This window comes from Triticum dicoccoides, chromosome 2A (genome assembly GCF_002162155.2).
Source record: "Triticum dicoccoides isolate Atlit2015 ecotype Zavitan chromosome 2A, WEW_v2.0, whole genome shotgun sequence".
Taxonomy (NCBI): Eukaryota; Viridiplantae; Streptophyta; class Magnoliopsida; order Poales; family Poaceae; genus Triticum; species Triticum dicoccoides.
In genome coordinates, this window is record NC_041382.1 from 275153679 (window position 1) to 275181299 (window position 27621).

Sequence of the window (27621 nt, forward strand, 5' to 3'; positions counted from 1 at the left end):
TGAGTTTTTGGCAAAAAAAAGCATTTTTCATTTTTTGAATGCCCGAAATGAGTTTTTTTTGTGAAGGATCTACCATATATTTGTGGAATAATTGGACCAAATAAATTTTATAAAATATTAGGCCATATTTAATGTACAATTGACACAATAGTTGGGTGTCAAAAGCTTTGATCCACCTCTTGTTAAAAAGACAAATTTTTGCCGATTTAGTAGAAAGCGGGTCAAATTTGAACTGCAGTTGCCTTATAGATTGCTCTTTATTTTTCCAAAAATCATTTCTAGGTACATAATTATCTATTTAATCAGAGAAACATCAAAAAATTTCCAAGATTCAACCAGTAGCTAGGAACGGTCATGCCCGCCGTTTTGACCGCATTTTGAAATGGGCATAAAAAATAAAAAAAAATTGGAAAACCTTCGCATTGTGTCATTGTATGTGATCAAGTTACCAGGAAAAATAATAAACATGTAATATGACAATTGTTTTAAAAAAGTGTTCTAAAAAAGAGCTATCATACGTGAAGATGCATGGCTTTCAAGCCAAATGATCAATCTTATGGCTAGATTCATGGCATAGTTTATTCAAATGATCTCATATTGTGCACAAGGGTGCATCTTAGGATGGCAAACAATATTGCCTAAGCAAGTTTTAATTTTCTTTGGAAAAAAGCGTTTTCAATTTTTGGAGTGCCCAAAATGAGTTTTTTGTGAAGGACCTATCATATATTTGTTGCAATATTGGACCAAATCATTTTTATAAAATACTTGGTCATATATAATGCACAATTTACTAAATGGTTGGGTGTCAAAAGTTTGGATCCACCTCTCATGAAAAAGACAAATATCCGCCGATTCAGGTGGAAGCGGGTAAAATTTGAACTGCAGCTACCTCATAGTTTGCTCTTTATTTTTTTTTCAAAAATAATTTCTAGGTACATAAGTATCTATTTAATCAGAGAAACAAAAAAAGTTTTCCAAGATTCAACCAGTAGCTAGGAACGGTGATGCCCGCCGTTTTGACCACATTTTGAAACGGGCATAAAAAATTCAAAAAAAATCAAAAAATTGGAAAACCTTCACATTGTATCATTATATGTGACCAAGTTACTAGGAAAAATAATAAACCTGTAATACGACAATTATTTTTAAGAAGTGCTCTCAGAAATGAGCTATCATGCGTGAAGATGCGTGGCTTTCAAGCCAACTGATCAATCTTATGGCCACATTCATGGCATATTTTGTTAAAATAATCTCATATTGTGCGCAAGGGTGCATCTTGGGATGGCAAACAATGTTGCCTAAGGAAGTTTTCATTTTCTTTGGACGAAAAATTCATTTTCTCTTTTCGAGTGCCCAAATTGAGTTTTTTTGTGAAGGAGCTACCATATATTTGTTGCAATATTGGACCAAATAATTTTTTTAAAATGATAGGACATATTTAATGCACAATTGACCACATGGTTGGGTGTCAAAAAAATTGATCCACCTCTCATGAAAAAGACAAATTTCCGCTGATTCAGTAGGAAGCGGGTAAAATTTGAACTGCAGCTGCCTCATAGTTTGCTTTTTATTTTGTCAAAAAATTATTTCTAGGTACATAAGTATCTATTTAATCAGAAATACATGGTTTGGTGGCGATATGTTGAGGTTTGGATGGTGGCCGAGGGCCGCAACTCTAGAGCGCGTAAACTCGCATGCCCACCGCATGGTTACCGCATGACCATGGTGTTGCCACGCGTTCCAGGCGGCCTAGGCATGTCTAGTGGGTTAGGAACTCCCCGGATAGGTGTCAGGATGAAGAAGGAAATAGAAGAATCTCATGAGGAGACTGAACTGAGCTCAAACATGAATTAGCTCCCAAGTGTTTGATTACTGGTGGGGAAAATGCACATGGCCAATGGGCCAGAGTTTTGGCCGAGGATGATCATCTACTAAGGACACTATCATGGAAAATTTGCAGCTCAAATGGAGGAGCCTAGGTATCACTTGCTTTGCAACATACCACACTGGACAAAAATATGAATGTTGAAGTTAGACTCACATGAATGAATGGATTGATCTGAAATTTGGAGGAGGATGATAATTTGGGCATATGAAGGCACTTTAAAATTTTCATACCATTTGGATTAATAAAAATGGTACTTCCTTCACAATGCTCTCCACTGAACAGAAAATTGGGAAAAATGCTAAGGGAAATTGGCTAGAATAAATGAGCTAAAATTTGGGGGAGGGAGGTTCTATGGGTAGGGTCATGTCGTGGTAAAATTTAAGCAATTATAAATTAACTAAAATATAGTTGCCTCACAAACTGAAAATATCACCAGAAACAAAGATTGGATGTTGAGCTCACATGTATTGTTAGATGGGGCTCAAATTTTGTGGAGAGCTCTGGTTTGGGAATATAGAATATGTGGCAAAAATTCAGCTCATTAGGATATGCCTAGGTAGTACTTCCTTCACAACAGTTAGAGCTGAACAAAAACTATGGAAATTTGCCGAGGAAGATTTACCAAGCAAATGGAGTTGAACATTGTCATGAGGAAATGATTTGGATAGTAAAGAATGCCCAACTTTTTTGGGGAATTTTGGGAATGATAGAAATATAGGTTGCTTCACAACCTAGGGCAAAAATTGACACATGGACATGCCACATAGGCAAAACTGATGATGTGGTGCCTAGTCATAGCAATCCACCACAATTTACATGGTTATGACAATCTATATTGGTCATGATCAGCTAGAAATAAGGCAGCGGACCGGTGCTGTCTGCTTCATGACCATTTTGTGTAAGGAAATTACGACCTTTATGACCAAAATGGTCATTATAGTTTAGGGTTTGGAGCCCCTGAACAACTTTTGACCAATTGATCTCAAATGGTCATAGATTTATGACCAATTCTTCCAGGGTCACTAACAGAAGGTCACAAGTTGACATATTTCTTGTAGTGAATAAATGCCGCATCAAAACGAGTCCAGAATTAAAACCACTTCAGAAGATCTCAAGAAACAATATCCTGGGTACCCATAATGGTGGCAAGATGGTTAGCAAGCTTAGTAACTTTCTCTTGTTTGGCACTTAAATCCTCCAGTGCTTGCTGTTGCACCAGAAATTATGCATTTGAATTCTGTAGGGATTTCGTCAGTCCTTCGGCTTCGTGCCATAGCACATCTGATTGATGTCTTTCAACTTGAAGTTGAGACTCAAGAAGATGAACTGAATCAGGCAGCAAGTTCAAAGAGCTTGTGCCAGCATTAGTGGTCAGTAACTCGAACACTACATCAAGACAGGACTTTTGGGTTGTCTCACTGTTGTCACGATAGTTTTTTATCAGCTTTCTTAGAGACCAACATGGATGTCTCACTATCTTGAACCTTATCTGCATTACTTCCTTTACCATTATATAATTGGGTACTCTTCTCCAATATTTTGTCCGCATTCTAAAATAGAAACAAGAAGACACATCACAGGTTTACCATGTTCTATATGAAACTCATTTTGGTAAATCAGTACATTAGTAAACTGGATAGGATAACAACATGAAACAAACATATATCTATGTACCATGGTCACTGTATGGTGTATATCATTCTAGTTTTTATTGCCAAATCAAGATAGAGACATAGTTCAAATAATATTTGTTTAAGACAAAGCAGAATAGATAGAATATAAGTGTGGGAAACTATAGAGAAATAACAACACTTGTAATGTGCATGACATGAGAACATAACTGTTTATTCAATTGAAACTGAAATCAACATAGAGCAAGTTAGAACAACAAACCAGTTAAAGAATAGGTTTAAAACATACCTGTTGCGCCATTGGAGTTTCAATTCCATCCTTAAAATTTGAAAATAGTTGGTATGAGTAAATACAGTGATGCAAGAGCAAAGGAGTATGAACCATAGCTACAGAACCTAATCTGAGAACAATTCTTCTTCTGCTTTAAGTGTTGAATTGGGATTAGGAGTGGTGGTCCTCATGCTTTGGGCACTGCAGTTCCCTTACTAACTGCTCGTGTTTGGGTGCTCTGTGGTGGAGACATTGCTGTGTCTACTGGAATTGGATTACTATCTGCTAGGGTTGGGGTTAGAAGGGGTGTCGCTGGTTCTCTGTCCAACTGGGTAGGGGTACAATCTGCGGGAGTCTGGGTTATGTGTGGTGGGGCTGGTTCTTGGACAAGTACAACCGTGGCTTTATCTGCATCGACTGGTAGCACTATCTTTTCTAAAGACCGTGTTGTTACTCCCTTAGATACTGCCATCTCCCTCTCTAATTCAAATGACTGATAAACAAGAAAAGTAATTGAATGTACAGACATTGTATAATAGATAGGTGCAATGGATAGCGGGGGATAAAAGAGGGCATGAAATAATCCACATTTATGTTGTCTAACCAAACATGATAGCATGACACAATTTCACATATATGATGGCTAACTAAACAGGATAGCATGACACAATTTCACATATATGATGGCTATCTAAAAAGGATGGAAATACATAGTTCAAAATATGATGACTATGTAAACAGGATGACATGATATAACTATATAATGTATTTATTAAATAGGTTGGCATGCCATAATTCACATACATGCCGCCTATGGAAACATGATAGCATGCTATAATTCACGGATAGAATGGCATAATTCAAAATATGATGACTGTAAACACTAAATAGGATGAGATGGTATAACTATATGATGTCATGGGTTGGCATGCCATAATTCAGATAGATGCTGTCTATGTAAACATGATGGCATGATATAATTTAAATATATGATTTATATACTAATCAAGTAACCAGATGGCATATGATGTAAAAACTAAGTAATGCAAGACAACATGCATGACATGAGTAATATAACCCTGCCAAGTTTGAGCATATACCTCATGGGGGGAAATAGGACTGGTCATCTGTCTCTGAATCCTCCTCTGAGGAGCTATCTGTAACCAGCAGGATGTCTGCTTCAGCAGGTAGCATAGTCTGCTCTGAATACCTTATTTTCACTCCAGATACTTCCATCACCGCTTCAAATGGCTGATGCACAAGAAGAGTAGTTGAATATACAAAAGTTGTTGACAAATGGAGCACATAATAGAAAAAAGGATAACATGATATAATTCACATATATGATGATTGACTAAACAACATGGCATTGCATAATTCACATATATAATGCCTTGCAACAAGATAGCATTCCCTAATTCACATATATAATGTCTTGCAACAAGATGGCATTGCATAATTCACATATATGGTAATTAGACACTAAACAGGTGGCATTCACTCAAAGCATGTCTAAACTAAGCAAATGACATGGCAATGCAAGAAACCATACGCACGATATGAGCCACATAACCCTGCCAAGTTAGAGCATACACCTCGGGGGGTGGGGGGTGGGGATAGGACTGGTCACCTGTCTCTGAATCCTCCTATGAGGAGCTATCCGTAACAAGCGACATATGCGCTTCATCAGATAGCATAGTCTGCTCTGATGGCCTTGTTTTCACTCCAGAATTTTCCATCACCGTGTCAAATGGCTGATGCACACGAAGAGTAGTTGAATGTACTAAAATTGTTGACAAATGTAACACATAATGAAAAAAAGGGTGGCATGATATGATTCACTAATAAGATGACTGGCTAAGCAGGATGGCATCGCAAAATTCACATATATGATGCCTGGCTAAACAAGATGGCATTGCATAATTCACATATATGATAAAGAAACTAAACAGATGGCATTCACACAAAGCATGTCTAAACTAAGCAGATGACATACTTGATGTATAAAGTAAGCAATGTAAGGCACCACATGCATGATATTATCAACATCGGCATGCCAAGTTAGAGCGAAGTCCTCAGGGGGTAAATAGGAGTGGTCTTCTCCTTCTGAATCCCCCCCAGAACATTTATCTTCCTCTTGATTACAATCCGAAATGGGTGGAGGGGGGCTGCCTTTGCGCCCACGATGGAGCGGCGACTGCATGAAATTTTATTTCCACACAAGGCTCATCTCTTTTGCTCTGCATGTTCAGTTCCATTTGGTACAATAACTGACATGCATAGGAATAAAACATAGTGAGATTATGTGACGAGTGCATGCAGAAATCTGGAGTGATGGTAGCAACCTATGGATAGACCCAAAACCAATGATAGCAGGCTGATAATGGCTTCAGTTAAAAACACAGATAATAGCTTCTTTACTGTTTGTTTCCCACCCAACATGAAACTCATAGTAGACACCAGAGATTAACCAGATAGTAGATAGATACTATTGATTGCAGCCCCGATATGTACCCCACAACCATTTAAAATCTCAAGTTTGAGCATTAGTTTGGAGCTGACTCAGAGTCTAATCGGTGAATAGGACAGTAAAGTAGCATGTAATATTAAGCGATGCATAACATAAGCAGAACCGAAAGAGTGCGACCTCTCTTGCAGATCCGTGTATTCCTCGAGGTTATCTGCTTGGTTGATGATAATAATGAAGTTGTCGTGGCTGCCGGCGGCGGGGAAGAAGATCTGAGGCGGCGAAAGACAGCCTGGAGGCCGGATCCCTGCTGTGGTGGACCCTTTTGTCATTGGAGCAGGTGAGCTAGGGTGGACGACGGTGCAGCAGGAGTGGGACAAACCACATAAGGGTTTCTTTGACAACTATCCGTAAGAGAAGTAATTCTGTAAGGGCTCGTTTGAATTGGAGGATTCTAACAACGTAGGATAGGAATGCACGTGCAAAACAGAGAATTTAAAAAAACTGGATTTCCGCCAATCTGGGTGGTTGGTTCAGAAGATTTGGAAGATAACATGATGCAAAGAAGCATGGTGAGATTAAGTCAAACCACAAGAAAATGTATGGTTGTAATGCTATTATGCTACTATCTCTTAGTCTTGTGCTTCACGAACAGGAATTTGAAAAGGAGGACAAGTGGATATTAAAATTCCTACGGTTTTTCTTTGAAGGAGACACTAAAGGAACAAATCCTACAATTTTCCTTTCCTCCATTCCTTTAAACCAAATGCATCAATTGTAGTACCATAGGAAACTTTCCAATTCCTATGTTTTCCCTCACTTTTCCTTTCAAGCACCGGGAATTCTAGTAGGCAGGCTTGAGCAGGGAAAAGCCTACACTCAAAAAATGTTTCTGTGCTACTTCTACTACGTTGGACCCAGGCCACTGCCCTACTAGCTCATCTCCCAGGCCCATCAGCAAATGCACAGCTCAAACGTGTAGAGATAAATAATGATGGCATTCAAGAGAGTCCATCACAGATAGCTAAGTTGCCTGGTACCTCACTGCTTGTCATATAGTAGGAGAAACTAATCGTATTTCATGTTACTACATGTGATCAGTGGACATTATATATAACATGTAGAGTAAAAAAGCGATGCAACAAGTGTACAACCTATTTAGCGAAGCCATGTCGATCTCAGCGTGATTGGGTTGGTCGGTGAGTCCAGCTGAATTGGCTATCGGAGGAGGGGAAGAAGATATTAGGCGTTTGGAGATGGAGCCCGGAGTACTGCTCCGCTGTGATGGAGGGTTTCCTCGTTGGATCTGCTACGGTGAGTTATACGACGACGAGACTAAAGAAGGACAAGAGAGACAATGTTAACCTAAGTGGAATTCTAATAGAATCTCCAATAGATGATGTAAAATACATAACCACAAAGTTCTAGATGTAAAATACATCAGCCACTCATCTCTGAACTTAACTGTCGAAACTGAATATAACTGTCGAAACTGAATCTAACTGTCGAAACTGAATTTTGTTTTCGAAACTGAATTTTACTGTCGAAACTGAATGCACTAGTAGCAGAAAAGTAGTAGCAACAGCGCCCAGAGCAGAAGCGTGTGCGAGAGCCAGGGCAGCTGGTTGTGTAGCACCATCTCGGGTAGCAGCTACAGGGGCTCGAGGGAGAGCTGGATCTGCTACTCATGCAGCAGTAGCGCGCGCAAGAGTAGAGCAGTAGTGCAAGCAAGAGCCAGAGCAAGAGCGCAAGCAAGAGCAAGAGCGAGAGCAGTAGCGCGAGCAAGAGCAGACCAGGAAGGGGACCGAGAGCAAGAGTAGCAACGTGAGCAAGAGCCAAAGCAGTAGTAGCTCCTACTGATGTGGACGTCACCGCCGAGGGAGCGACACTGTGGAGGAAGTGGCCGGCGATGCTGCCGTGGATGGAGCCGCGCCATGTCAGCTCGGGACCGAGCGTCGGCAGCACCATGAGATCGAATCAAGAAGAAAATGTGGTGATTAGTGTAGAACCTGTTTGGTGGCGCCGATTAGGCCTCAGCTTCATCCAAGGAAACTTTGATGATGTTGCTCTTCTGGTGGTGTAGGTGAACACGGTGGTGTGGGAATGGAGGTGGCGTGAAAGACGAGGGGAACATCGGGGTAGCTCCTTGGAGGTGGAGGACGAGGTGGCTGAACCGGCGGGGCGATGATATCAATGACGGATCCTCATCCAATGTGGTGGATGAGGGACTTTGAGGTGTTGCTGTGGACAACGTCATCGGGGAAGAGGCTCCGGGTGGGTGGCGGACGGAGGAGGGTGTGGGGCTTCGCGGCCTCGGTGTACGAATGGGTGGGCGGATGGGATGGGAGGGGGGAACCATGGCTTAGGGACGCACTTGTCCGAAATGTGGTGTAAGTTACAAAAGTACCACCACCGATTTGAGCTAGGCGGTTCTTTCGGTTCAGGGGTATCACGAGCACTTTGCGTGTCAGGATTTCGCAGGAGGTGGGACTTTTCGCGCGCGTTATAATTTTGGGATAGCCAGGCACGGGTTGAGATGGAGGGAGTTTTTGGAGCACAATGAGACAAAGATATATCTTAAATATTTCGGGGTAACAAGGCGCTGGTTGAAATTTCCGGACAAGCCTAACGTGTACTGTACCAATTCAATTTGCACTTCCCTCGACGAAAAAACAAAAAGAATTCAATTTGCACCACACAAGAGAGTCTAGTCCCGTTTATTGTATCAAATCAATTCACACTACAAATGTCCATTCAAAACTTTGAATTCATGTTATGTTCAATTAAAATATTTCGCTACGTGTATAATGCATGCAACCTGCTACTCAAATGAATGTTTTAGTGCATTCCAGACATATATACTACTATTTCAATATGAACTAAATTTGAATTCGTTTCTCTATTTGAATAAGATCTAGAATCATGATTGTTGTCAATTTAAACCATTTGAATTTGTTTCTCTATTTTAATAAGATCTACAATCATCATTATTGTCAAGTTAAACCATCATTTGTGAGATGGTTCGATGTATAGTATGGTTTAGATTGTTCAATATTTAGCTATGAGTTGCAAACACCATACATTATCACATTATTGTATAACATGTCCAAAACCACACCACGCATATCCCCGCTATATTCATGCATGCATATGTTTATAACACTATGATCTCCTATTCAAATATATGAATCCACTTTCATATCAAATTATGATGTTTATTAGTCTCTTACACCCACACAATCCTGTAACCTTTGTAGCTAGCACTAACTTTCTCTCGTGCATGCACACACCCACCTTGCCCTCACCCTCCCTCAGCATTCTATCCATCGCGCACATTCCTTTTTCTTTAGGTCATTCTCCCACGGTCTCCACAACTCCTTTCCAACACACACCGATTGATAAACCTCTCCGGCAATGTCTGCCTACCACATACACATGCACCTTCCATCTCCTCCTTTTTGTGTCCATGCCTCATGTCTCTCATACGGTCCCACACACGTGTAAACTCTCGCCCCTCTATTCATGTATCTGACTATCACACACTCCTCCCTCTATCTAGCTAGTCGGCCTCTCGCACCACCTCCTAGCTCCATTCTCTCTGTCTATCCATCTCGCTGGGCCTTATTTGCCTCTAACAAATGGATGTACACCGACCGATCTCCCGCTATACATGTAGCAAGCTAGGTCGTTATAACTCGTTTTCCCCACATGCCCATCGATCTACCTCATTAGTTATGTCTCTCCCTTCCTCCGACACACAACAATTGATCTACCGATCTACTTAGGTCTACTTACCAAACACATGCCCCCCTTCATCATCCATGCATGCCTCTCGACACATTTATCACGCACACGCACACGCACACACAGAAACATATCCCCACTCTTATTAATAATATTGCAGTTCCACCCTCAGTTTGTCTCTCTCCCTCCCTCCCTCCCTCCCTCTCTCTCTCTCTATCTCTCTCTCTCTCTGTCCCAACCTATTTCCCGTCCTTCACTTATGTATGGATGTCGACAGATCTCCATCAAGACATAGTTGGGGTCTCTCCTTCTCAACACATATACGAGTCGATCTACCTCTCTAGTTAGGTCTCTGCCCCCTCCCCCCACACACATCGATGCATCGAGCGCTCTAGTCATGTCTCCCTGCCACACACAAACTTTCCCTGTGCCCTCTGACATTCCGCTAGGTCAGTCACCGTATATCTTTGACTTGCACACACACAATTTTGATGGCTTTGTTCATCGATCTCACACCCACCCACTTGATCCTCACTTTGACTCTATCGATATCTATGACCCCTTCATCTCTTCTCATGGATTGCCCCCTCTATATATGATATAGACATGCCTCTATTTCAGACACATTGTATGTGTCAAAATTTTGTTTGAGATATCATCGACACATATTCCCACAAATACATTCATAAAATCACCCCCAACAAAAAACACTCACGAACGCACACGCCACCTGTGTAGGTTTGTATCTCTCTCACACACACCCACGTAGGTGGGGGACGTGCACGAAGAGAAGAGGTGCACACACGGTGCATGTACTCTCGTCTCTTCCCCAACCACACCCGCGTGGGTACACGGTGGAGCTCATTTCTGTATGAAAAGTCAGCCCACGTGGTAATTTGACACATGTACTGGTTTTCCACTTGATGGAGGATCGTGTACCACGGGTGAACAAAGAAATTGTGACTTGACACGTTATGTTAAAAAAGAGGCAAACCATGCGGGGCCTACCTTAGAGGCAGGGCTCTATACACTAGAGATGCTCTGTACATATTACTTTTGATGTGTCCCGTCAACTCGTAGAACGAGGAGAAGCTTGCTTAGTACGCCGTCTCCCCCGTCCATGAGCGTGGTGGCTCACAGAGTCATAGGACGAGGAGAAGCTTGCTTGCTATGCCTACGCCCGCTCCCTCACCCACGCGCGTGGTGGCTCGCAGGACGAGGAGAAAATTTTACTACTACCTCCGTTACTCCTCGTCCCAAACTTGGTTAGAGAGATTATCATATTTTTTGAAATATATGTCTTCTACTAGTAGATTTCAATATGAACTACTAGTACATACTCGAAACACTGATGTATATTGACATATTTTAGAGTGTAGATTCACTCATTTTGCTCTGTATGTTGTCCATATTGAAACGAATGTACTAGTACGCACTCTCCCTCGCCCCTCGACCCTCGCTTGACCCTCGCCCACATGGTGGACATGCAACAATTCATTCGGTCTCAGATAGCGAGAACGATATATTGTAGTACCATTATTGCTGGACTTCCCGAAGAGGCGAAGAGCCAAGCGCAACGTTAATATTTTTGAGATGCCAAGCACAAGGTTTATAGGAGAACGAGTAGTAGTAGTACTAGTAGTATGTACTAGTGGTACGTACTGTATGAGGAAGAAGGCAACAAGATGTATGTTTTGTGCGACAGTCTCTTCTTACAGGATGTGCTAGACCTAGTGGACCTCATTGTTGCAATGGGAGTACTATCATAGATGGCACGATTCAGAGTGGTGGGCAGCGGGAATAATTCGGAGCTGCTTAGTCTTAAACCCCATGAAGAAGTCCCATCAAAACGAATAGCCATCCTCTACACGTGCTCCTATGTAAAATGAGTAAATGAGACAAAAAGAGAAGGAGACAAAGTAAAAAAATCACTAGACTTAGAGCCAGCCCTATTGTATTAGTGAATGATATTTCTACGTCATGATTGACATGCATGGCTATATTATTAACCATGCTATGGAGGTAGAAGCATATTTTTATTTATTTGCAGAGGTAGCAGCGGATGGATATTCAACGAGGAGTGGAATGATGGCAGCTTCCTTGGTCAAACATAGAGAAAGGTGGGCCTCGTGATTTGACGGCTTATTAGTCATTATTACTGCCTATACTTTTTGCCCATATAATCACCGCGTGGAAGAGTAGTGGTCTATAATTTTAATAACCATGCTCGAAGAGAAGAGGTGCACACACCCACGCACGTAGTACTATTAGCACTCTTTGCATCTTTTGTGTCTTCCCCAACCACACACGTGACACAGTGGAGCTCATTTCTGCACGATGATGCAGCCCACGTGATAATTTCATGCATCTAGTAGTAGTTACTTATAAATAATGGAGGGTCAGGAACCACACATGAATGGTGCCACATCAATTATAAATAAAGTTTTTTTCTTCAGTGGCACGTACGCAATATAAATAGATACATATGGAGAGAAAAAGAAACCGCTCCACTATATACATAGCCAGGACGAGCCCACACGGTTGTTTGCTGGGGTTGCTCTCTTCACACTCTCTTGCACAAAACGACTGTGACCACACCTCTAACATCCGGTTGGATCACGTCCACTGGGGAAGGGGTGGATGCTTTCTGTAGATGCGGTCGCCGTCGCCGACGGTGAAAACCCACTGTCCGCATGTCCCGATTAGGGGTCCCCGCCATTCTCTCTCTCACAAAGCCAGTGCAGTTGCCTTCGTCACTTGATCACTGCCGCAACGTGGGAAGTTGCTGCCTCCCGCCGCCCTCCTCTAGGTTGAGCTACGTCCCGACATCCCTCAGGTACAACTGGCTTTCACCACTGCCCCAGCTGCCCACATCGCTCCATGTGGATATTTCTCTACTTCTTTGCCCCGCACGTACCTCTACTGGGTTCTACTATATTTGTGATGATTTTATGTCTCATCAATTAGTCCCAGTAATCTTATTCTAATCACGCTTCTTCAGTTTCTTTGCCATAGGGATGCTCATCTCGATTTTAGTGAAACTGCACAAAATGATCCGATGGTCAAATGGTTGCAAACTTCATTTCTTCGGAAGGTTCAACGTTGCTAGCAAACTAAAGCCTGGTTAGGGTTTAGGGTTCAAGGGCTAGGGACTGCATGGATCGTTTTTTCTTTAGTTGTCTCTGTTCCAAAATAAGTGTCAACTCTAGTAGTAGTACAACTTTGTACTAAAGTTTGCATAAAGTTGAGACACTTATTTTGGAACGGAGGGAGTACATATTGGCTATGATATGTCAAAAATTGAGATGCAATAGCATGCATGTTAGTCCCCTTTGTATTTGATGAAATGTTGCAACGGGGAAACCTTGGACGCAAGATACATGAAACAGAAGATTGAAGCATCATAGCATTGTACAAATTTATCTCGCTGATAAATTACAGTATGTACTATATACTACTCCCTCCGTCCTATAATGTAAGATGGATTTTAACATGAGTATAGTGTCAAAAAGCATCTTACATTTTGGGACGGAGGGAGTACTATGTAAAGAGTTAGGTGTCGCACGGTGTCAAGAAAATATGATGATATTGTGAGGTGGGCCATGTAATCACCGAGCTTGCGTGTTTTCACCTTGGTTTTCACTACTGTCGCACTCCTCCACTGTAAAATGGAGAAAATTGTAATCTACCTCCTTTCCCAGAAATGTGGGACATCTAGCAGTCATACCACCTCAGTAATAATGACCAATGAGCCGTCAAATCACATAGACCCACAAGTAAGATGGACGGACGAAGCAACCATCACTCTTGAATCCGCTTCTCCCCTCAACGCAGGCGCCAATGAGAGGTCGCATCCGCTCTGCCCGGGCATGAATGCGGCACCGATTCTCTGGAGTGGCACTGACCATTTCAGGCGGGAAGTGCGTGTGGGCGATGGACGGGCTTTGGGTGGGCCAGGCTGGTCAGGAGCGGGCGTGGCAGCTGTCCCAACCGGACGCCCAGAAATGAGAGGATGCATAGACTCTCGCGGCTAAATCATACACTACACACCATCTCTCTGTAGGAGTAGGTCGATGTGTCACTCTCTCTAACACACACACGCTGTTAAAACACACACACACACACACACGCGCGCACACACAGGTTCATAGAACAGGAATATCATGCGAGTGGGAAGCCACATGAAGTGAGATAAATGGAGTACGTACAAGAAGATAAGAGGTGACGAATATTCCATCAAACCTGGACTGAGGAGTAGTACTCACTCCATCTAGGTGTTAAGTCATCGTACGAAAATCAGATATTCCCAAAATGTTTAGGCGTCGTCCATTAACTTCGCATCTCAATTCCCTCCTAGCCTCGTTGCTAGGGAGCGTTGTTACTTACTCTACCTTGTTATCTCCCCCGGACCCAATGCATGGAGCACAACTACGCGTTGATCAGTCAAGGAACCAAAGTCGGCTTGCATGCGAGTTAATAGTGGCCCTGCATGGTAGCTAAAACGACATCTCTTAATTGTTGTGATTAATTGTTGCATTTAGAGACAGAAATCAGGGCTTTGATTAGGGGAAGGACCTGTCAAGTTTCTCCTTATCCTCCAATCTACTTGCACCTTGGTCCCATTGCACCTTCTAACGTGACTTAGGCTAGTCATAGTGGGAGTAACTTAGCTAGTAACGTAGCGCACTCCAAGAAAATTTTGCTTATGTTGCACATAGTTAATGAGAAGTGGTAACATAATATGTTACTGAACATAGCACTTCCCAAGACAAGATGAGTCTACAAGCTAATAAATGAAGTTCTCTATGACACTACTACTATGTTACTTTGCACTATGAAGGTAGTAACTTAGACTAGTATCTTATGCATGACGCAACTATAAGTTACTCCCCACTATGACAAGCCTTACACCTAGACACAGGGAGTAGTACGAGATATGGTGGCACACTGACTTAGGTCGAATACAAGTGCCCAAAAATTATTGGAAGAGAGCAAAGTGTACAAACTTAAATAATTAAAATTGAATTTCTTGTTTTTTCCGAAACAAAGGCAAAAGATTTTCCCGAGTTTCACAGTTTGCAAGTGACCCTACAAATAAATGGCATGGCAATTACTCTCAATACGCCCTAGTTTCTTAGCACCCACTGTAACTCTTAGTACATACGATGGCACACTGACTTAGGCTGAATACAACTGCCCAAAAAATTTAAAATTGGAGGATGGTGCAGCCCACCTTTCTGATATTTTGACCGTGTGTGGTTCAGTTGTTGTTCACTTCGGAGGGTCGTGTACCACACGTGAATGTTAGTAAACGTGACCGGGAGGCGTGCAACATTAATTGTGAGTTGACCCCTTAGAGCGTTAAATTTTCTTCACGTATTAGCATTGCCCCTAGTATTTTTCTTCACTACATTAAATAAAGAGTTTGTTTCATGCACAATTTAAAATGATTTTTATGGAAAGAAAGAGAAAACCACTCCATCTATATAGGTTGCAGCCTTGGCGCTTGTTTTCTAGGGTTTACTCTCTTCACTCTCTCTCTCCCCACTATATCTATACACGCTAGAGCCTCAGTGCTTGTAGTTGCTCTCTTCATACTATCTCCCCCTCTCTAGATCTAAGAAAGACTTAGTTGCCCCCTCTCTCTCACACTGCTGGTCAAAGAGCCGGCAGGATCTGTTCGCCGGGAAGGGTAGGAGGCTAACGTTGTCGCCATCAGCGAAGGAGGGAATCCACTACCGCTGCAGCTATTCTCTTTCATCTAGTGGCGGCGCGGGAGGGCCTCCGACCCCTTCTTCCTCACTACCTTACATAGTGTGGGCAGATCGTCCTTCGGCCGCCCACTAAGCCACACCCTGAGAACCTTAAGGTATAATTTACTTATTCCACATGCATTGCTCTAGCTGCATGTGGGCTTTTTCCGCTTCTGCACTCGAATCTAGGTGTTGGATCAAACAGGAAAGTAGTGGGGAAAGTTGTATAGCATGAATCTAGGACGTGGTTCAAAGAGGAAAGGAAGGGGGGAAACTATTACAGACTGGCTATCCAACACCTACGTTGGTCGAAAAGGCAAAACAATGACAAATGCAGTATGCACATCTATAATGAACCGATCTTTCTGTTTTGGGGGACAAGGCTGTAGAGTTTGAGCAGGACTAGATTTGCTACCCTCACATAGGGAAAGGTGTCTAAAGATAACAAAATTGCGACCAACACAAATATGCTCCTTGGTTGTTTGTTCTTTGTTGCAACAGACTGTGCATCACCCCTTTATACATCGGTATATGCACATGGTGCTGGTGCATCCACTGCCCCATACAACTCTTTTGCTGTTGTTAATCTAAGGCCCTGTTTGGTTAATAAGTCCTAGGACTTTTTTTAGTCCCAACTAAAAAGTCCCTAGTCCCTACCTGGTTGGTTCCAGGGACTAAACATGGACTAGAGGTTATTAAATGACATGCTAAAAGACCATGTTGCCCCTAGTAATGAACTAATAGAGATAAGGTGCGATGCGGGGCAGGGGCAACTGTTGGAAAAAGTCCCCAAAAGACTCTCCCTCAGGGTCTTCTTTCTTTAGTCCCAAATACCCACTTTTAGTCCCTAAAAGTCCCTCCTGTTTGGTTTAGATGGGACTAAAAGGGACTTTTTAGTCCCTACACCAAAGAGTCTCTGTAATCAAACACCCTATAATAATGCCGTTGGAAAATCGAAGCAATGCCACAGTTAAAAGCAAATTACATGTTTAACGAATTTTATTGTTAATATAATCTCTCTATTAATACGAATCAATGCCACTGTTTGAGAAATGCTACTGTCTTACTTTCTTCCCCATTTAGATAAGTTAGATGCTTCTTTTTGTGGGCTTCTGTGTCATCCACCGTTATTGACCAGCAGTTGTTTCCTTTGCACCTCTGTGTAAATAGAGTTATCTACTTCACATTGTTGCTATTGCGATCTTTTATTACACTGTACAAAACACTTTTTTTAAGAGTGTTTTGTGCAGTTCAACCAAAATGTCACACTGACAATGTTGCTTGATTGCTTGATCTTAGTGGAACTGCACAAGAGGAGATCCGACTACCTATCCATGTTGGCAAATTTGTTTTAGATCTTCTTCTTGTGAGTTGTTTGAATTCCGCCTCATGAGAGGTCAGTACTAGCCTTCTTTCACATGATTGTGTAGTGTGCTTTCATATGTTGTGCTACTTATACGGTAATGTTGCTTGATTTTAGTGAACTGCACAAATGGAGACAAGATTTCCAATCTGTATGCACACCATAATATCCCATTGAGGTAAGATAATGATATTTCACAATTGTTGGCCTGTATTTTGCTACTGTCATCAAAAAATTAATGTCGTTGTATAGTGCTATACTTGTGCTCCCTAATTGACATGCCAAATCTTACATTGAAGGCGAAGCTTGTCTATTATTGAACCAAGTGATGAAGGGGAAGAACAAGCGGAAGAAAAACAAAAATCAACTCCCGGTGTTGTAATGAAGCACTGTAACTGTGATGACACAAGTAATGATATAGTTTTGCATCTTAATTTATTGCTATGGCTGGAACGAGCAATTATTTTGCCACTGATTTGATGTCACTCTTAATGTAATATGTAATTATCTCTACTTGTGCAAACAAGTATCTTCTTTGAAGATAACATATATTTTAGTGGAACCGCACAAGAAGATGTTGGAAACATTAAACTAATCGAGTAGTATATAGTAAGCATGACAACCACAGTAGATAACAACAGATGGTTGCTGTGAAGTGCTTCATCTGCATGCTCTACACAATAAGCCTCCTAATAAAGGTTGGTATCGGCCCACGGATTTCATCCATATGATTGAGCTTTGTCATCTCTATTGGTGCTATGCTACTGTTTAGATACTGTCATGAGAAAGTGGTATCATCCTTGAGAAGTGCTTCATCTGTGCTATTTTAATTATTTCCTTTCCATTATTTCGAGCAAACATGGATGCAGCATTTAGTTGTTCTCTTGCCTTTGCACAATAAGATCATCCTCTTCATATCGAAAGGAAGTAGTTGAAGGATGGTTACATTACTGCCCACAAGAACAAACTAACTTCAGCTCAGAAGGACTCACAGATCTCCATCTTTGTTGCTGTGATGGACAATACAATGTTGTTTTAGGGTTCTTTTCGGTGAGTTCCATTTTTTTAAATATGTACTCTGCATTGATCATGTAGGTTGCCTATTTAAACTGTCAATTCATAGTACAATTTCCTTTATACCAATCACTTTTTTTGTATTTATGCAAACATGGGCGCTCAGCTTGATTTCAATGGGAACTGCACAAAATGTTCTCGAATAAATCGAATATTCTTGAATCACTCATTTCCACCACAAGAAAGGAGGTGCCGATATGTTCAAGGTGTTGCAACATATAAAAGGTGAAATCATACAAGCTACGCGCGAATTTGGTTGATTTTGGTGGAACTGCACAAAAAGAACTGCTGGTCTATTTAGGACGAGGTGCCATGTCAATGTCCGAAGTGATAGCAAACCCCGCCCATTCCACAATCGTAGGCATTTGATATTTTGGAATGGGAAAACCTTGTAAAAGTTTACTCATTGATGTATGCAAAACAACACACATTCAACATTTTGGAATGGGACAACCTTGTCAAATTTTGCTCATTGATGTTAGCAAGGAGACACGCGTTTGATATTTTCAAATGGGACGCCCTTTGCTGTCAGCAGCATTGATCGATTTTTCTTTATTCTTTAATTGTGAAGTAAATATTGGCTCTGACATGTGAATTGCTGAGATGCATAATCATCGATTTTTTTGAATGTTCTCTATGAATTGCCAGGCCTGTGTGTTTGATTGCAATGTATAGAAATGCTAAAAAGCTGCTCAAATTCTCTGTACTCCTTCTGTTCCTTTTTAATGCGCATATTAGATTTCTTTCAAGTCAGTTGATTTTACATTGTGAATGTTGATACTTTTTTCTATAAGATTGGACAAAGTAGAGATACTTTGACTTCAGACAAAACTTATATGCAGACTAAAAAGGACCGAAGGGCGTACGTGTGAAACTGCTGCAAACAAGGTGATCACCCTGGGAATAATGCTAGTACGTATTGTTTTGCATGTTCATCCAATGCTAGTGATACAAGAATTCGAACTAATCGAACTAAATTCATTCATACATGGCCGGATTTCATATCATGCCAGATTTCATTACATTTGATATATTCTTCAACTAAAAAGGGGTGCGCTTGAGGTATAATTAATTAACCGAAGCTACCCACCCATGGCCGGCTCAGCCGAACAGAAGCTTCAGTGACTTAACATGTGGGCCAGATGCTTGTTGGGCCCACATGTCAGTGACCCAACTGCACATATAGTTAAGTCATCGAAGCAGCGTACCGACCGTCAATGGTCACCCGCCAAGCTTGGCTTCAACCTGAGGGTAGCAGCGGTGGCCTTACTTGGACCCGAGCGGCGGCGACCTACCGTATTCTATTCTCCCTCTTTTTTGTGTGGTGCTGCCTCATTGGCAGCGGGGCGCGGCCTCGACGGAGGAAGCGATGTCCTCTGTCTCGTTGCCGGCAGGACGGTGCCTCGACGGAGCAGGGGAAATCCTCCCACTCATTGCCGGCAGGGCGGGGCCTTGGCAGGCCGGCGATGTCCTCTGCCTCATTGGTGGCGGGGCGGGGCCTCAGCGGAGCTGGGCCTCACCGAAGCCAACGAAGTCCTCCGCCTTGGTGCCGGCGGGGCATGAGCCGACATTGTCCTCCGCCTCGTCGTCGGTCTCTCCAAACAACGCCTCACCCATTTCATCATCCTCTTTGTAGGTGGCCGCAACCTCCGCCACCCGTATGCGGTACTGCCAGCGCGCGAGATGGCTCTCGCGGGCGGAGGGGTACGACTCGAGCAGCGCCTCCTGCTCCACCCGCCCCACGGCAATCGGCTCCTCCGCCTGCAGGTGCTCCTAGAAGACATGGTGGTTGTAGGCGACATCATCCCGCGCCTCCCAGAACTGCTCCTCACGCTTCTACCTCACCATGTTCATGTATTGGGCACGGTCCTCTCCGATGGTCATGGTGCAATGCACTGGCGAGGATGGCGCGGAGGAGGGGGTTGGCGCCGGATCATCGACTACCATGTTCTCCATTGAGACGCTATTGTCCTTCAGCTGCCTGCCGGCCAGCCAGTCGGCAGCAATGACTGCCATCTCCTTGTGGTCCGTCGTCCTCCCATCCCGAAGATCACTGGAGCGCGAGGAAGCCATGGTGGGCAGTAGTGGTGTGGATAGGAGAAGGGGAACAGAGGCGGATGACTGCGGCTATGGCTGATGCAGTAGTTTATATAGCAATGGTGGACGACAGAGGGACAGACGGGTGGCGCCGAAGTAGCCCCCCCGGCAACCGCGTATCATTAATGTGGGCGGTAGACGGACAGAAGGGCTAAACTTGTGTCGTTTAAACATGGAGCAATTGCCTGCACCAGGAAGCAGCGTTGACTGTTTCAGGCGGAAAGCATGCACAGACGAGGGAGGCAGTCTGGGTGGGCCAGGGCAGTCAGATTTGTGCTTGGCAGCGGTCCGGTCTAGCAGCCGGACATGCTTTCTCGTGAGCAAGCTCTTCGAGCTGAGCGAGACAATCAGACGATTGACATGGCTTCCGACTAGGATCCGACGCCACCGCCCAAGCCAGTTCATGTCGTGTTCAGCATAGAGCAGGTGCGGCCGCACTTCGACACCCTAATGGCAGAAGAGCTACCAGCGCAGGAGGACCCGTGCTGCAATCTCCGTCTCCTCAACGAGCACCAGCTTGTGGAAGGATGAATCGCCGGCGGAAAAGCGAGCGACAATGCCGTCACGGACATGTGGCCCTATGATCCTGGCTTCCTAAATGAGAAGCGGGTGATGTATCAGACCATCCATAGGGCCCGCAAGGCTCTCTCCGTCATCCTTCGAGTTGTTGCGCTCGCTGTGGCACCGCCGTCCCGCGTTGTCAACATGGTCAATGAACATGAGGAATCAGGAGATGACTTTAATTGGAGAGGATGACAGTGGATCCCACCAGGGCCATAGCCGCACGTATGCAAGTGCCTCCTTATTAGTATATACAACTATATCTTTTGCTTCCTCCTGGTTTCCTGACATCACGGTCCCAGACCATTGTCAACCTATATAATCAATAAACGAAGAATTGCACAAGGAGCGGCCGATAGCTGGGACCCAGCAGCTTGAGAAGTATTTGTGTTTTTGAGGTGTGAGCAGAGTTTTTCTTGAGCGATGTTTTTGTTGTTGTTCATAAGAGCAGTGTAACACCCCGGATGTAACTTGCCATTTCGGCTCTAAGTTATGATTTTCCCTTCGTGGTTGGGTTTTGTCTTTGTTTTGCATTTTGTCCATGTCATGCATTTCATATCATGTCATCATGTGCATCGCATTTGCATACATGTTCGTCTCATGTATCCGAGCATTTTCTCCGTTGCCCATTTTGCAATCCGACACTCCTATGTCCTTCGGCGCCCCCTTTTGGCTCTTTTCATGTGCGGGTGTTAAACTTTCTCGGAATGGACCGAGATTTGCCAAGCGGCCTTGGTACACCAACGGTAGACCGTCTGTCAAGTTTCGTGCCATTTGGAGTCTGTTTGATAGTCCAACGGTTAACCGGGAAACTATAAAGGCCTCGTGTGTGTTGCAGCCCAACACCCCTTCAAAGTGGCCCAATTACCCATCCAAAACCCCCCATACTCTCGTCCGTTCGATCATGATCGCGTGGTCGAAAACTACACCTTATTTGGACACTCCCACCTCCTTCTAGGTATAAATATGTGTTCCTCGTCCAAATCCCGGGTCCAAACACTACAAATACGCCCTCCGCCGCCACCGGACGTGTCCGTCCGCTCCGGACAGATCGCGCCGCCGCGTTCGTCTAACTGCGTGACGCCATGTGGCGCTCCGCCGCCTCCCACTGCCGCCGGCCCACCTAGCCCAGGGCAGGCCCGCGTCGCGCGCACCGGGCCCGAGCGCCCCCGCCGCCGCCTCGCTTCCCCGCTCCTCAGCTCTCCACGGGCGCCGCCTCAGCTCTCCGCCGGTGCCGCCCCAGCTCTCCACCGGTGCCCCCGCCCCGACCACCGAGCTCCACCGCCGCCGACCCGCGGGCCGCGTCTCCCCGTCACCGATCTCCTCCGCGGCCCATCTCCTCCACCGCACGCCGCCCCGCCGGATCCAACAACCTCCATCTTCGGCAACCACCCCTCCAACTCCGGCGAGCTCCCCGGTCAACCTCGACTTCCGCACCAGATCCAGATCTGAAGACTAGGGTTGACCAGAAAATTCCTCTAAGTCATTTTATTTTTGCATTCTGAAGCCCTGTTCAACATGCCATAACTCCCCATCTGTAGATCTGTTTTGCATGCATGTTATATCAAAATGTTCATCATGATGTGCTCTTCATTTTGTTCCATTGTGACATGCTTGTTTGAGTCCATCTTGATGCCCAAATGACTGATGCAAGAGTGCTATAGAAAGTTAGGTGCTGATTCTTAGCAGAGTATGAGCTTTTGTCATTTTTGCTACAATTGTTGTGTGCTGCATATGGGCATGAGCTCTACATGTGTTTTGATCTATGCCATGCCAACTTTACAGGGGTGTATGCCATGTATTTTTGTGATCTTTGTGGTGACTAGCACAAGCATGCAAAGTAGCTCTTGGGATATTGCTGATTTCAGGGACTTAGAATTTTACTAAGTCATTTCCTTGCTGTTATTTTTTTATGCCATGTATTCATGTTTCTAGAGTGAGATCCATGCTTATTTTGAGTATCTTAAGTAAGGATGATTTGGACATATGGTTATGCTCTATCCATCCGTGCCCCTGTTTGCATTTATGGAGTAACCTAGCATGAATTAATCTTGCTCTACTTTTGCTATAAAATGTTCCTGGTAGATTGTTTACTTGTTAATCATTTTTTCCAAGGTTGTTCTAGTTGATACATGCTTGCTTTGAACTTGTTCTTGCCATGGTTAGCCTTATGATCATGTCTTCTTGCTGGTAGTATGCTTAGTTTTTCATGAAATGCCTTGTGGTGAGTAAATCGAGCTCGCAAAGAGGCCTTCATAACTCTGTTTTGCCATGCCCAGTTTTCTGCTAAGTCTGAATCTGTTAACGAAACTTGCTATGTTTACATGGGTGCCATCATATCTTCTGATCCTGTTTGGCTTATGGGAAGTAAGGGACTTTTGTTATATGCTTTGAGTAGATTCATGCCATGCCTTGTTTTGCTATGATTTGTTCCTGTAGCATGTTGTTTGCTTGCTCTAAACTTGGCTTCCTGATGTTATTCCTAGCATGTTAGTATTTTCACTAAGTCTGTGAAGTTGTAATATTTTGCACTTTTGCCATACTTGTTTGAACCTGCTTTTGTGTGATTTAGTCGTAGCTCAGTGTTCATCTTTTGTCAAGCATCTTGAGTAGATCACTACCATGTGCTTTATTTCTATGTTGGCATTCTAGATGGCATCGTGCTGTTAATCGCAGAATTGTGCCATTACTGTTTTGCTTGCCATTTGCAAACCGTGCATCCGATTCCGGTGATCTTTATATCGATTTTGACCGAAATCAAATCATCTTTCCAGAGGCGCACTTGGTTTGCCAAGTTAATGCCTTGATAAATCTTTTCCTTCCGGAGCACGCATATGCATTGCATATCACATCCCGCATACCATGTTTTGCATCATGTTGCTTGCGCATTGCACCGTGATTGATTGTTGGTATTTTGTTTGTGTTCTTGCCTTGGGTAGAGCCGGGAGACGAGGGCATGATCGAGGAACCCGTTGAGCACACTTACGAGGATCAAGCTTTCGTCAACTAGGAGAACTTTGCAGGCAAGATGACCATACCCTCGAAATCACTTCTATCTTTGCTTGCTAGTTGTTTTCTCTATTGCTATGCCGCGATACCTACCACTTGCTATATCATGCCTCCCATATTGCCATGTCAAGCCTCTAACCCACTTTTCCTAGCAAACCATTGTTTGACTATGTTACCGCTTTGCTCAACCCCTCTTATAGCGTTGCTAGTTGCAGGTGAAGATGGAGTTGGTTCCTTGTTGGAACATGTTTATTATTGGGAAATCATTATTATATCTAGTTTACTTTAATGCATCTATACATTTGGTAAAGGGTGGAAGGCTCGGCCTTATGCCTGGTGTTTTGTTCCACTCTTGCTGCCCTAGTTTCCGTCATACCGGTGTTATGTTCCTTGATTTTGCGTTCCTTACGCGGTTGGGTTATAATGGGAACCCCTTGACAGTTCGCCTTGAATAAAACTCCTCCAGCAAGGCCCAACCTTGGTTTTACCATTTGCCACCTAAGCCTTTTTCCCTTGGGTTCAGCGGACTCAAGGGTCATCTTTATTTTAAACCCCTGGGCCAGTGCTCCTCTGAGTGTAGGTCCAAAACAGAGCCACTTGCAGCGCCACCTCAGGGAAACTTGAGGGTTGGTTTTAGTTGTACGTAGTGTTCATCCGGTGTGCCCTGAGAACGAGATATGTGCAGCTCCTATCGGGATTTGTCGGCACATCAAGCGGCTTTGCTGGTGTAACACCCTCGTTGCGACTATAGCTCCCACGTGTCGAGGCACGACTTAGAGACATAATCGCATTGAAGGCATATGTCGCAAGTTAGGCAATCTTCACAACATCCCATGTAATATAGATAATAAAAGGGGAGATAACATAGTTGGCTTACACTCGCCACGTCAATCAAGTACATAAATAACATTACATCATCCAAACACTCATGGCCCGACTACGGCGCCAAAATAAAAGATAACCCAACATGCGACACGGTCCCGATCACCCCCAATTGGGCACCACTACTGATCATCAGGAAAAGAAACATAGTATCATTGAGAGTCCTCGTCGAACTCCCACTTGAGCTCAAGCGCGTCTCCTGGAGTGGAATCATCAGGCCATGCATCTGGTGTAATAGTAATCTGTGAGCCACAGGGACTCAAAAATCTCGCACCCTCACGATCAAGACTATTTAAGCTTATAGGTAAGGCAAGGTAAAAGTATATGTGGAGCTGCAGCAAGCGACTAGCAAATATGGTGGCTAACTTATTTGCAAAAGAGAGCGAGAAGAGGAGGCAAAGCGCGAGCGAGAAACTAGAGAACAACCTACGCAAACATTACTCCAACACCGTGTCCACTTCCCGGACTCCACCGAGAAGAGGCCATCATGGTACCACACTCAGTTGATTCATTTTAATTAAGTTGAGGTTCAAGTTATCTACAACCAGACATTAACAAATTCCCATCTGCCCAGAACCGCGGGCACGGCTTTCGAAAGTTCAAATCCCTGCAGGGGAGTCCCAACTTAGCCCATGACAAGCTCTCACGGTCAACGAAGGAATAGACCTCCTCCCAAGACGTTCCGATCAAACTCGTTATCTCGGTTCTTCAAGACACTTCGACAGGTTAAAACAAGACCAGCAACACCGCCCGAATGTGCCGACAAATCCCGATAGGAGCTGCACATATCTCTTTCTTAGGGCACACTCAGATGAACACTACGTACAACTAGAACCAACCCTCGAGTTGCCCCGAGGTGGCGCTGCAAGTGGCTCTATTTGGACCAACACTCAGAGGAGCACTGGCCCGGGGGGGTTTAAAATAAGATGACCCTCGGGCTCCGGAAACCAAAGGGAAAAAAGAGGCTAGGTGGAAAATGGTAAAACCAAGGTTGGGCATTGCTGGAAAAGCTTTAATCAAGGCCAACTATTAAGGGGTTCCCATTATAACCCAACCGCGTAAAGAACGCAAAATCCGGGAACATAACACCGATATGACGGAAACTAGGATGGCAAGAGTGGAACAAAACACTAGGCGAGAGGCCGAGCCTTCGACCCTTTACCAAGTATATAGATTCATTAAGATAACAAGATAATATAATGATATCCCAACAAGTAAATAAAAGATCCAACAAGGAACGGGCTCCAATCTTCACCTGCAACTAGCAATGCTATAAGAGGGGCTGAGCAAAGCGGTAACATAGCCAATCAACGGTTTGCTAGGACAAGGTGTGTTAGAGGTTTGACATGGCAATTTGGGAGGCTTGAAAGCAAGTGGTAGGCATCGTAGCGAACTCGTCGGGCTCCTCGTTAGAGTTGACTGGATCCTCGAAAGCAAACTCAACGGGCTCCTCATTAGCGAACTCGTCTCCCGGCTCTACCCAAACAAGATAAACAAGCAACAAGGACACAATCAACCACGTGCAAAGATCAAACAATATGATGCAAAGATGATATGGTATGCGGGATGCGATGCGGGATGCATATACAAGATGTGACAAGGAATGCATGAACCTGGCTCAACTTGGAAATCCAAGTGTTCCACTTGAAAGATGAGATGAAATCGCTTGAAAATGGTATAAAGAACGTCGCAATCGGAGTTACGGTTTGGAAATGGCAAGCAAATCAAATATGACACCGGTCTGCGGTTTACAGCAAGTAGCCATCTAAATGCAATGAGATGAACATGCTACAACACCCAAACGTAACAACAAAATACATGGCAGAAATGCATTCAAGATGCTTAACAAAAGTCTAGCACTGATCTACGGCCAATTCATCCATTAACAGGTTCAAACAAGCATGGCAAAAATGCATATGGCAAACAGATCTCAGACTTATGAAATTAACACTTGTCTGGAATTTCAGATCAGGTAGCCCTCTTCGGAGCAACAAAACTATATGCTACAGGACCTTAACATGGAAAAGTAAAGCATGGGATGGAGCTACTCAAAGAGCTTAACAAAAGTCCCTTAGTAACCTGGAGCCAAAAGGGATCAGAAAATACAATTGCAAGCATGTGAACATAGCAAAAACATAACCAGATCACAGACTTAGTGAAAACTGGAGCATGCTGAAATATAACTCAAGTAGGCATGTTTACGAGCTCGATGCACTCACTAGGTGCAAGTCATGACCAACTAAGCATACATCTATCAAGAACACACAAAATGCCAGCTAGACATGGCAAGAACAATAGCATAGCATGCACGGATCAACTACAACATCATCGGCAAAATTGCAAACAAGTTGACAATCTGCCCAGATTCACAAAGTAGCAAAAGTAGAGCTCGATTGGCTCAAGCTAGGGTGCTCCATAATTGCAAAAAAATACATGGATGGATAAAGCACTACAAGATTAACAAAACATTCTTACTGATCATCCTCAAAAGAGGCACGGATCACTAGGAAACAACATGAACATATGGCCATATGAGATAAACAGCTCAAGGACTTAGTAGAATTGCTAAGACCCTGAAAACAGAATTACCAGGTGCACCACTTTGCAAGCTTGTGCTAGACACCACACACATCACAAAAATACATGGGTTGCACCTCTGGAAATATGACAAAACACTTAACGAAACATATGTAGAACATCAGGGCATATCATGCACACATTAATCATGGCAAAAATGACAAAAACCTAAATGGAGTACCAGATCTGACAATTATTTCAAGTAGCCCTCTTCTAACAGCATTTCGGGCAACAAGATGAACTCAAATTAAAATGATGCAATGGAATGAAATGATGTACTCTCTGAGATGAACATTTTGATATG